The sequence below is a fragment of the Nannospalax galili genome, unplaced genomic scaffold, assembly GCF_000622305.1.
Source record: "Nannospalax galili isolate Female #2095 unplaced genomic scaffold, S.galili_v1.0 scaffold781, whole genome shotgun sequence".
Taxonomy (NCBI): domain Eukaryota; kingdom Metazoa; phylum Chordata; class Mammalia; order Rodentia; family Spalacidae; genus Nannospalax; species Nannospalax galili.
The window spans coordinates 3,071,497-3,083,156 of NW_008346898.1; the positions used below are offsets into that span (position 1 = coordinate 3,071,497).

The window sequence follows — 11,660 nt, forward strand, 5'->3', positions numbered from 1 at the left end:
GACCGTGTGCTGCGAGCGCCCAGCGCCAGCAAGGAGGGGGCCGGCCTGGCGCGCGCGCGCCGGCCCACGTGGATCGGGACCGCGCCAGGCGCGCGCCCCGCCCGCCCGCTGCCTGGGCTGGGGGTTACGGAAGGTAACAGCGCCGCTGTCGCGCGTGGCCTGTCCCCGCCCACGCCGCTGGGTTCCTGAGCCCGACACCCGCATCCCCGTTTCCAGGCGCGCCCGAGCGGACCTCCGCACTTTGCGGCGATGCAAGCGGAAGCGCGAGCGTGCCACGGGCGATCGGGTGCAGCTCCCGCGCCCGCCCGCGCCCTGAGGATTTGGGGAGTCAGTGGGGGAGGGGATGGGGGGGTGCAGGGGAGGCGCGCGCCGGGGCTGGTCCCGCGGGCGCTCGCGTCTGCTGCGGCTCCGCGCTCGTCCGGGACAGAACAGGTTCCTTCCAGTTTGGGTGTGAGCAGCGAGCGTGTGGGAGCCCGAGTTCCTCCTCCTGAGACCACTTCCCCCCTATTTCGTCAACTCGCGAACCCCGCCAGTTCCCCTTCCGGGCGTGGGGAGAGAGTGCCGCATGGGCCCCAGGGAGTACGAGGCCCTCCTGCTATGGGTGCATAGCCTTTCCCCGGCTCCAGCCACGAGCATCGCGTAGTGCGGAAGGGATGGACCAGCCTGGCTGAGTCAGCATCCTTTCCCCGCGGTTCGCGTGCATCCGCACAGGGCGACATCCGTACAGGTGCATGCCAGGTTCACACCCGGGAGGCCTCTAGAGAGGATCGGGAGGTTTAGGGGGCAGGCGCCCCTCATCTGGAAGTCGCTGACCCCAAGGTCAGTATGAGCTAAGCGGTTGCTGCCGGGGAAGCCGAGTGAGTTCCTCTTGGGGGACAAAGCGTGTGTCTAGGCTGTTCAGAGCCTAGGGGGCGCAAAGTTGGTTCTTTTGGACTCCACTCAGTACCCCTGGGCAAATTTAGGAAGCGTTCTGCAGGAAAGGCTTTATTCACCGCATTTCCCTGAGGACTTAGGCCATCGCTGTTCCTTGGTTGTGTAGTTCAGGTTGTCTTTCTGGTGGTTAGTGAACTGTATTAGCAACTTAACCTAAGTTACTCCATCTTGCTCAGAATAGCTATTTTAACAGTAACCTATTTTCACTTATGAGAAATATTTAAAAAGAGACAACAGCCTTGAGTTCTAAGAAATAGCTCAATCACAAACCAGTGGACCGTCCTAATCTCAGACATTCTACATCTGGCTGCTTGCTTTCACTTCTGTAACTTGCTTGCTATCACCTTGAGAGAAAGTAAAATAACCCTGTTATTGTATGACCACCCCGTAACTGCTGATTTCAGCTTTCTTACTGTGCTTGTTATGGCTAGGAAGTTGACTAATTTTAAAATTACAAAGCTGATTGCCAAGTTATATGACTGTATCACCTGTCTGTATAATGATTGGTTGTTGGTTAATAGATTCAAAGTTCTGCTATGTTGTACAAACCTGATTGGATCACAAGTGTCTTGTTTGAATAATAGTTCTGTAATCCTATAAAAGCTCTGACCCAACAATGATCAGGGCTGTGTCTACTCCCAAGATAGCCCAGCCTGTTGAAATAATAAACATTTACCTTGCTACTTTTCTTAAGTGGTGCTGATGATTTTTTTTTGTGAACTTTGACATACTATAGAAACTCTAGAGAATCTACTTTGGAAGTGTGCCTGGAGGGTCACCACAGGGAGGAGCCGCCCATCTAAATTTTAATAAAAAGCCTTCCTTGTTCCATGATTTCCTCCACGATTTGGGGATGCAGTCTGCAGGGTTAAACATCATCCACTGCTATTAACCAGCTCTGCTGTGGGTTAAGTGAAGAGCAGATGCCTTGGTCTGCAGTGCCTTATGGTAGGCTAGTGCGCTCCAGACAGGCTGTCATGCCGCTAAGTAGCTGGCAAGCTAGTAGGAGTAAGTGGACTTTTATTATTTTTTTCCAAACAGGTAGCCCAGGCTGGCTTCAGACTTGCTGTGTAGCCAAGGATGACTTTAAATTCCTGATCCTCTGTTGCCACCTCCCAAGTGCTGGGATTACAGGCATGTGCCAACATAATTGAACTTTGTAGAGCATTAATTTCCAAGCTTGTGAAATGGTATTAGGGTGGTGTTCCCAGAGTCCCAGGGTTTAATGTATGAGTTTTGGGAAGTTGACTCAATGACTGGCAAACCTAAGTCCTCAGCAACTGTTAGTTCCTATTTTTGTCAATAGGGATTAAGGCCAATTGCTGACCCCAACACATGCCCTTTGAGAAATCTTTTCTAAGGTTGTCAGCAAACTCATATGTGATATATTTTGGTGTTTTTAATGACTAAAATGAAAACTGTGCTAAACCTTTGATATCTAGGGGTTTACATGCTCCTTAGGCAGACCTGACCTCTCCTGTATTCAAAACAAGGATTTAGCCAGGCATGGTGGCACCCGCCTTTAATCCCAGCACTGGAGAGGCAGGCGGATCCCTGTGAGTTCAAGGCCAACCTGGTCTACCTAATGAATTTGAGGCCAGCTGGGGCTACTGGGAGACCCTGTCTCAAAGAGCAAAAAAACAAAAAATAATAAAAGCAAAGTCACATGTAGCTCTGACTGGCCTCAAACGTGTGTAGAATGACCTTGGATCTCTGATCTTTATGTAACCCAGTACAGAGACCCATCTAGAACTTTCCATCCTCTTGTCTCGGTCTCCAAAGGGAGAGGAATACTGGCTTTCACCACCGTGTCCTGCTGCATTCTAGTTGGTAACTCCTAGGCTCATGCTATCTTCCAGCCTCAGTAGCTACAACTACAGACACAATACACTCTACCTAGCTGGAAATGTCCTATTTAATACGACACAACGTATACTGTACTTACTTGGGAACCTAGGGATGTAGCTCATCATTTGTAATTGAGTGACTCTAAGCAAGACACATACCCTCTCAGTTCTGGAGATCAAACCCGGTCTGGTAAATACTCTACCACTGACCCTAAGATACATCCTTTTTCTTTCCCTCCCTTCATCCCTCCCTCCGTCCCTCCCTCTGTCCCTCCCTCCCTCCTTTCTCTCTCCCTTTCTCTCTCTCTCTCTCTCTCTCTCTCTCTCTCTCTACAAGGTCATGCTGTGTAGCTTAGGCTGGCGTTGAGCTTGCAGGCTTCCTGCCTCAATTTCCCAAGCGCTGGGATTCCAGCAGGCATGTACCATAATGCCTGTTTCTTCAACCTCTTGACTTTAAAAGTTAGACAGTCAGCTGGGCGTGATTTGCACGCCTTTAAACCCAGCACTCTGTGAGTTCTAGGCCAGCCTGGTCTCCATTAGCAAATCCAGGCCAGCTGCAGCTACAGGGAGACCTTGTCTCAAAAAAGAAAAACAACAACAAAAAAATTAGTACCTGAAGTCCTGTGCTCAATGAATGACACCCACTGAAACCTGGCTGCTGCTGGGGTGGGGGGTGGGGGGAGGGCTGGTAACAAGAGCAACAATAATAATGTATACTTATTACTAATAAAATAGTACTATTTTTACTAGAATGAGTTATAATTACTAATGTTTTTGTTTGTGTTGTCCCCAGCACTGTATTATGTGCCATACGTGTACTGTTTTATTGAGATAAGGTTTGTTTTTTGAGATAAGAGGTCCTGTAATGCAGGCTAGCTTCTAATTTGCTTTATAGCCAAGGATGACCTTGAACTCCTGATCCTCCTGCCTTTACCTCCCAAGTGCTGGGATTATAGGTGTGCTCCACCGTGCCTGGCTCATCCATGTGAGTTTTAGGCCCACCAGTAGCCCTCTGCAGAGGAGACTCATGATCCCCATTTTAGAGATGAGGAAGGTTGAGGTAACAGCACTGGTAGGGTTGACATTTATAGACTCTCCCAGGCCTGGTTTGCAACTACTGCTCCTCCAAAGTTGGCTTGGACCATTTGTGTTTGGATAGTGGAGAGATGACTGGAATCCAGCCTTGCTCACCACAGATAGATGACTTTTGCCTGCACTAGTTACAGACTGGCCTCACCTTTTTCCCCTCAATCCTAGTGAGCCAGAGAGAGGATGAAAACCTGCTTTTCTCGCTTCTTCAGGGACCGTACAACATTACCATGCTAATCAACCCCCCCAAACAAAACTAACTCTGTTTAGTCCTAAATAAGAACAAAAGGACCTTCGGAGTCTGTAGTACAGGACCAGAAAAACCAGGAAATTAAGCTAAGAGTCCAGCTGCCCCATTGGTCTCCTCTGTAGGTCAGTGGGAGCCCACACAGCAGGCAGAGTCCCCGTGGCAGGCAGAGCCCCTTTGGCCCTTGCTTTGCAGTGGGCAAGTCTGGGAGGATGTTCTGAAAGAGTCCTTCAGCATCTTCTAGGGGAAAAACAGCCTCCTAGGAGCTGCCCCAGGCTCCCTCTTTTCTAGTCCTCTTACTTAAGGTTATTTGCATGAGAACAGATTCCTTTGTGCAAAGTTGGCCTGCCTGTTCCCTGTCCACACTTATAGTCCGTCAAGTCTTGGGTTGGGTTGCTAGGCAGATATGACCCTGGCTTGCAAATAAGCTCACCGCATTTACCAGCCTGTGAGAACTTCAACTTGGGTTAAGTAGACTGAAAGGAATCTTCGACTGGAGCGCAGAGGGACGGTCTTTCAAGCCTGCTTCGGGCTGCTGGGTCTTCAGAGCAGCCTGAGAAGAACTGAGTATCTGGGGGTGGGGGGTGCTGTGAGGGGAAGCCCCAATCCCTCATCATTTCCTTCTTCCTCTTCCTGTCTTTTCCACCTACCATCTTCCTACCTAGGGCCCATGTTCTGGTTGAGTGGCTTGTATTACATTACAGTTAATTCTTGCTTTAAAATGATAATATCTGCTGCTCTGCTTGGCAGAAAAGCTCACATCCTGTGCCATCTAGGAATCTTTTCAGTGGACTGATGTCTAGGTAGAGGGACTGTGTGTTTATCTTGTGGTCCTATCTCCAACTTGGTAGTTCATAGGAAGAAGGCAAGCCTGCTTAGACGGGAACAGCTAGTGATGGTGCTACCAAACTGGGGAGTCATAGTTTGTGCCCCAAGAAGCCAAATACAGCCACCTACTCTCAAGAAGCCAACTAAAACAGCCAAATAAATAGTGAAAAGCAGAAAAAGGTAACATTCAATGTGGCACGTGAGAGAGGGACAAAGAGGTCCAGTGACCCCCTCCCGCCCAGTTCCGTATTTGGGATCCTGAAGTGACATTAAAGTTTAAGTTGAAGGCCAGGGATATGCACATCTATACAGACTGGGTCAAGGTGTGATCCTGCCCACCACTGACCCATCATTGTCTGGGCTTCATTCTCTGCCTCTAAGGTCGCCTGACACTGGCAAGTTTGAACCAGAGATCTCCTTCTGGGCGACAAGTTCCCTCTCTGGCTGGTGCCTTTTCCTCCTCCCGGAATGAGACTCCTGGAGTAATTCCCATTTCTCTGGGGTCCATTGTTTCAATAGTCTGATAGTCAGATTGAGAAACAAGTGTCTCTTTTGAATGTCTTCATTTCTGCCAGGCCTGTCACACTGGTGATGACAGTGTTGAAAACGACATGACAGCACCGCCCTGGGGTTGGAGGAGTGGAAGTGTGTAAAGGCCTGCTGCAGTGCTTGGCCCCCTGAGGCTCCCTCCCTAAAAGGTGTAAGGCTGTGGCTCTTGCAGAGTTGAGGAGAATGGAAATCAGTGGACTGTAGAACAAACAGGGAGGATCTTGGGAGGTCTGGTAAGGAGGCTGTGAGCCAAAGGAGGGGTGCAGAATGACAAGAAGGCAGGAGTAGGTGAGAGCATGCTGTATTGGGGGACACTGAGGTCACCCACAGCAGTGGGGGCCTGTAGTGATGATTCTCTCACATCCGTCATTATTCAGTGACTGACTTGCCCTTGGATGTGTCTCTAGCAACTTTTATTTGATTTTAACACTGAATTTCTCTCCTAGACTTCTCAGTCTTCCTAGCTTACTGCGCCTGTAGTGTGTCCTCCTCCCACCCTTAAAAAGGAAAATCAAACCAAAACAAAACAAAAAACCCCAATAACAATAAAGAGAACAAAGCCCTGGGTCTGTTTCAAAAGTTCTAAAAAACAAATCCAAAAATTCAGAACAAAGTGTTAATAACTTTGTATTTAGGAATACATCCATGTGATACTAAACTTTATAATGCCATTGTGGGTCATGAAACCTAGTCCAAAATGTTGGAAAAGTATGTACTGAACCACTGGCCTTTGCCCCAGTGAAATCAGGCCTCCCTTGGACAATAGTTGAGTTGGCTCCACCTGGCCTTCTCCTCCTGGTTCAAAGAATAAAAGCCTGTTCTCCTACTTTCCTTGCCTCAAGGGAGATGCGAACTTTCCCTATCTCATCTAAACAGCACTGTGTGGGTCCCTGAAGATAGACAGTTTTAAGCCTCTGTTTTTAACTCTTTAGCAACAGGACAGTCAAGCTTTTCCAGGGGGCTAGAGATGATGAGGTATAGTTAACAGATGTGGAGATGAAGCCATACCTGGAGCCCTGTTGTGGCCCTTGGAGGAGGGCTCCGACAGCAGGGCTGCAGAGAGACATCTGCCCTTTCCTTTCATGCCCAACAAGACTAGTCATCTCTTACAAATCCACACTCAGAGGATGTGGTCCCTTCTCTCAAACTGTTCATTGTCTAGTTCATTGACAGGACATATGTCTATTACCTAAGGCAGTCCTTTTATCTTTTTTTTTCCATGTGAGTGTGAGTGTGTGTGTGTGTGTGTGTATGTGTGTGTGTGTGTGTGTACATGCATACATCACAGGCCAGAGGTTGGGTATCTTCCTCAATCACTCTCTACCTTTTGAGACAGTGTCTCTCAGTGAACCTGGAGCTCATGTACTCAGCTAGACTGATTGACCAGCAATCCCCAGAGATCCAAAATGTCTCCATCTCCCCAGCCCTGGGATTATAGGCACTGCCTACAGGGATTCAAATTCAGGTTCTCATGTTTCTACGGCACATCTCCCTAGTGCCCTCATTTTCTTCTTCTTCTTTTTTTTAATCTTAATTTTGAAGCTGAGGATGGAACGCAGAGCCTCACATGTGTTAGGTAAACACTCAACCACTGAGTCATACCTCTAGCCCCCTAAGACTGCCTTTCAACAAATGCAGATTTCCCAGTGAGTATCTGGAAGGAGATGTTAGAAAGGTCATCTGAGGTTCGGGAAGTGGGAGATGAGGCTGAGTTTTCAGGGCAGTGCAGATCAGGCTGGAACTTCACTGTTGGAGCTAAATGCACTCATTCAGCAGATATTGATTGACCACCCTCTGGGCAAGATACTGGGATTATGTGTGCATAAAACATGCCAAAGTCCCTGCCACTGCCGGGCTGCTGGCAGGCTCAGACAAGTGTCACGGATGAGCAGTAGAGCTCCCACTTTCTATTAGTACCACCAGAAGGAAGGTTCCCCTTCTCTCATCCACCCACTCCATACCTAGACTTTATTGTTCAATTGCACCAAACTAGATTCGCTGGAAGGCACCTTAACACCAACCATGCCAGCTGTCGGCCAAGTCTGCCCAGCTCACGGTTAGCCAAGATGGCACAGCCAGCTGTGGGATTGTGTGACAAGGAGGATGCATTTGAAAATGCAAACCAAAATGACTGTTGTTCCCTTTCCATTGCTTAGGACTCAGGTGTTTGTAACTTCTTCCTCCTCTGGGTTCAGAGTCCGCCGGCAGAGCATGCTGACACGCTGCCTGGGCAAAGACAGAGCTAATAACTGCAGGAAGTCCAGATCTCACCATCCGCGCTGGAATGCTTTTGTTTGATTGTAATTTTAGTAAGGTTTGGGCTTGCGTCACCCTTTTGCAGTATTCTCAAATCTGGTATTTCTTTAATCCTTTAAGCAGTGGAGAGGTAGACGCTCAACAGCCAGGATTTCTGAGCACGTAGAACTGGGTTGTTTCATTCTCCAGTAGTGTTGAGGGGTGAAGGAAGTTAACTGTGGTTTTGTTTCCAGGTGAGCAAAGAAACTGAAGCCCAAAGAAATTCTGAAATTTATCCAGCGTCACACAGCTAGCAGGTGACTGTGCTGGACCCACTTTGTAGAAACAGGTCAACATGGAATGGAGGACATCGCTCAGTGGTAGAGTGCTTGTCTAGCATGCAAAAGGCCCAGAGTTTGATCCCCAGAACATCAGACAAGAAGGGGGTTCGGGGGACAGTTCAGTGGATAATGTGCTTGCCATGCAGTCCCGAGGGCTGGAATTTGGATCCCTTGCACGTGAGGAAATGCTGAGCGGGCATGACAGCCTGCCTGTAATCCCAGTGCTTGGAAGACAGAAAGGGGATCCCGAGAAAGCTGCCTAGCTAGACGTCATCTGTGCCAGCTTTGGGGTTCAGTTGAGACCCCACCTCCACAAACAAAGTGGAGAGCAAGAAGACGCCTGTCAACTTTGGGCCTCTGAACGCACTCACACACTTGTGCACATACATGTGGGCATACACAAATGCATACCACACATATACATGTTAAAAATCAAATTAAAAAATAAGCAGGCCAATGCACCCCAAAAGTCAATTCCCCAAAAGGCAGATCAGCAAAGTAATTACTTACCTGAGCATTGCTTTTTCTCAAGTTTGGTATTACCCTGTTACTACCTCAGCCTCAGAAATAAAGCCTCAGCAGCAACTGTTCTTTATTTGTTCAGGATACAGTGATACAGTACCATGCACTAGGGAGTTTAAACACTTAAAAAAGCCCCTAATTATATATAGTAGCAAATATATAACGTTTACATTATATAGTAATTATATATAATAAGGTATTGTTTTATATCGGGGGCACATGCCACAGTGCACTTGTACAGGTCGGAGGACGATTTTTGTGGAGTTGCTGGTCTGCTTCCACCTTATGGGGGTTTTTAGGAATCAAATATGTGTTATCAGGCTTGAAAAGCAAGTGCCTTTACCTGCTGAACCATCTCACCAGCCCCTTAAACACAGTTTGTGTCACAGTTCTGGAGGTTGGAGATGAAGTTCAAGGTGCTAGCTGACTTGGTGTAGATGAGGACTCTCCCTGGCTGCTTTGGGCAGCCTTCTGGCTACATTATCACCGGGTAGAATAGGAAGAAGCAGCTGCGTGTCTCCCCATGAATCCAGTCTCAAGGACTCCATTTTCATGTGCTCAGTGTCGGGGACCCCATCTTCATGTGCTCTGTCTTGGGGAACCCATCTTCATGTGCTCATGAAGTTAGGGGAGTTAGGGCTTTGACATATAAGTTTTGGGAATCTGATGAAAGAAATTGAGCCTGAGTCAGATCTTACTTCTACATCTACAAACCAGTTTTCAGAGAAAAGAAGAATTGGCACATTATTAAATGATTCCATAGGAGATACATTTAGCTAAATGCAAAATGTGAGAAATTTTGTGAAACAAACAACTCATTTATTTGTACATACGTTGCAGGCAAAGGAAAGGGAGTCATATAAGTGAGAAGAGACAGACTAAATGATTTGTGTGGCAGATCTGGTCTGGGTCCAGATTAGAATAAAGAACTATAAAAATATTTATGAAAGCTGGGTGTGGTGGTGCAACCCTGTCATCCCAGCACTCTGGAGGCTGAGACAGGAGGATCACAAATTCCAGGCCAGCTTGGGCTATGTTGCAAGATTCTGTTCTAAAAAATAAAACAAAAAACAGGGTTGGGGAGATAACACAGATGATGAAGTACTTTCTGTTCAAGCATGAGGACCTGAGTTTAATCCCCAGCACCCACATTAAAAAAGTCAGGTATGGTGGCCTGTGCTAGATTGAGTTTGTGGCCAGGCAGCCTAGCCTAGAAAGTAGATGTGGCTCCTGAGGCATGATAACCAAAGTTGACTTACACATGTGCTTTCTTGTACACACATACACACACACACACACACACACACACACACACACAAGATCACATTTAAAAATTTGAAATGACAAGATAAAAACCTCCAAACAATAATTTAAGAAAAGAATCAATGGATTTAAAAATCTTTTAAAGAACTGTATCTGTGAACAAAGTTACATGATATATTGGCTACTTATTTGTTGCTATGACAAAATACCTGAGAAGAACAATGTAAGGAAAGATCTTTAATTTTTTAAAAAAATTTATTTTTATTTTATGTGTGTGAGTATATTGCCTGCATGTATGTGAATGCACCCGTGTCGTGCAATGCTGTGAGGTCAGAAGAGGGCTTCGGATTCCCCTAGAGCTGGAGTTAAGGACGGTTCATAGCCACCATGTGGGTGCTAGGAATCTAATCCAGGTTCTCTGCAAGAGCAGTCAGTGCTCTTAACTGCTGAGCCATCTCTCCAGCCCAGGGAGATCTATTTTTTCAGAGGTTTCAGCCATGGTTGGCTGGCTCCATTGCTCTGGGCTATGCTGGAGCAGAGCATCCTGGTAGTCATAGTGGAGCCAAGCTGCTCATGTAATGGTGGCAGGAAGCAGACATCTAAGATATACACTAACGGGACTGGAGAGTTGGCTCAGCAGTTAAGAGCACTGGCTGCCCTTGCAGAGGACCTGGGTTCGATTCCCAGCACCCACATGGTGGCTAACAACTGTAACTCCAGTTCCAGGGGATCCGACACCCTCTTCTGGCCTTTGTGGGTATTGTACAACACAGGTGCATTTATACACATGAAGGCAATATACTCACACACATAAAATAAAAATAGTAAAGTATTTTAAAAAAGATACACACTAACCAGCTTCCTCAAACTAAGCCTATTCCCTGATGGCCCACTCAGCTATGAAGTCATCAGTAATCTGTGAATGAAGTTAGTACTGTCATGAACCAGTAGTCACCTTCTAAAAGCTAGTCCCTCACTATCAGGTCTTTACCACATGAGTTTTGGGTGAGGATAGTTTGTATCTAAACCATAACTCATTGTATCTGAGATTTGCATAAAAATGGGCCAGTATGGGGCTGGAGAGATGGCTCAGTGGTTAAGAGTATTGAAAGGAAATGTGGGAAGGGAGACATCTCAATGTTGGATAGATGTGTATAAGTTTTTCAACTTTGGTGTGTTTTACAATGTCCATAATAAAATACCATGATAAGAAAATACAGCTTTTCAAAACATCTTTAAAATTAACAAGTAGCCTTTTGGGAATGGGTTTCAGGTGGCTGACCTTGAGCCCTTCCCCCAAATGATTTGTCTTCGCTAGCAGAGGAGAGAGGTTTAGAGAGAAGACTGTTCAGAAGTGCAACTGCTCTCTCTGGTTTTCTGATCTGCGCTCCAAGACCCAGATACAATTTCCGCCCAGCTACTGAGTTTTTAGATGCATGGCATGAGCCACTTTGGCTCTCCCAGCTTGGCTTCTTCAGCATGGCTTCCTTCTGTGACAATCTCAACAGGTGGTCTTGGCCTAAACCTCGGCAGGATGTCCTCTCCCCCTGTTGATGGCTTTCCTGGCATCACTGGCTCCCAGAGGCACAAAACCAGTTGGGCTTGAGCTACATAATACATACGTAAATAAGTAAATAAAAGTTTTAATGATCTAAGTGCAATTGCTTTCCACCTTCAGTGAAGGTAATTCTATCAAAGATGTTTTAGTTACTTTCCCCATTGCTGTGACAAAATACCCAACAAAAGCAACTTGAGGGAAGGGAGGGAGGGAGGGAGGGAGGGAGGGAGGAAGGAAGGAAGGAAGGA

General features: G+C 47.0%; 1 protein-coding gene across 4 annotated transcripts in view; it reads left to right on the forward strand.

The window, feature by feature from the left end:
* The window catches only part of Arsg (arylsulfatase G), a 155,589-nt gene that overhangs the window by 39,634 nt on the left and 104,295 nt on the right, over positions 1 to 11,660 (forward strand). Inside the window, exon 1 of one of the 4 annotated variants that reach the window (XM_008843214.3) lies at positions 316 to 727. The exons of the other annotated variants lie outside the window; for them this stretch is intronic. The gene's annotated coding sequence lies outside the window, so the exon portion shown is untranslated. Of the gene's footprint in view, positions 1 to 315; positions 728 to 11,660 lie in introns of those variants that run through there. 4 annotated transcript variants of the gene reach the window in all.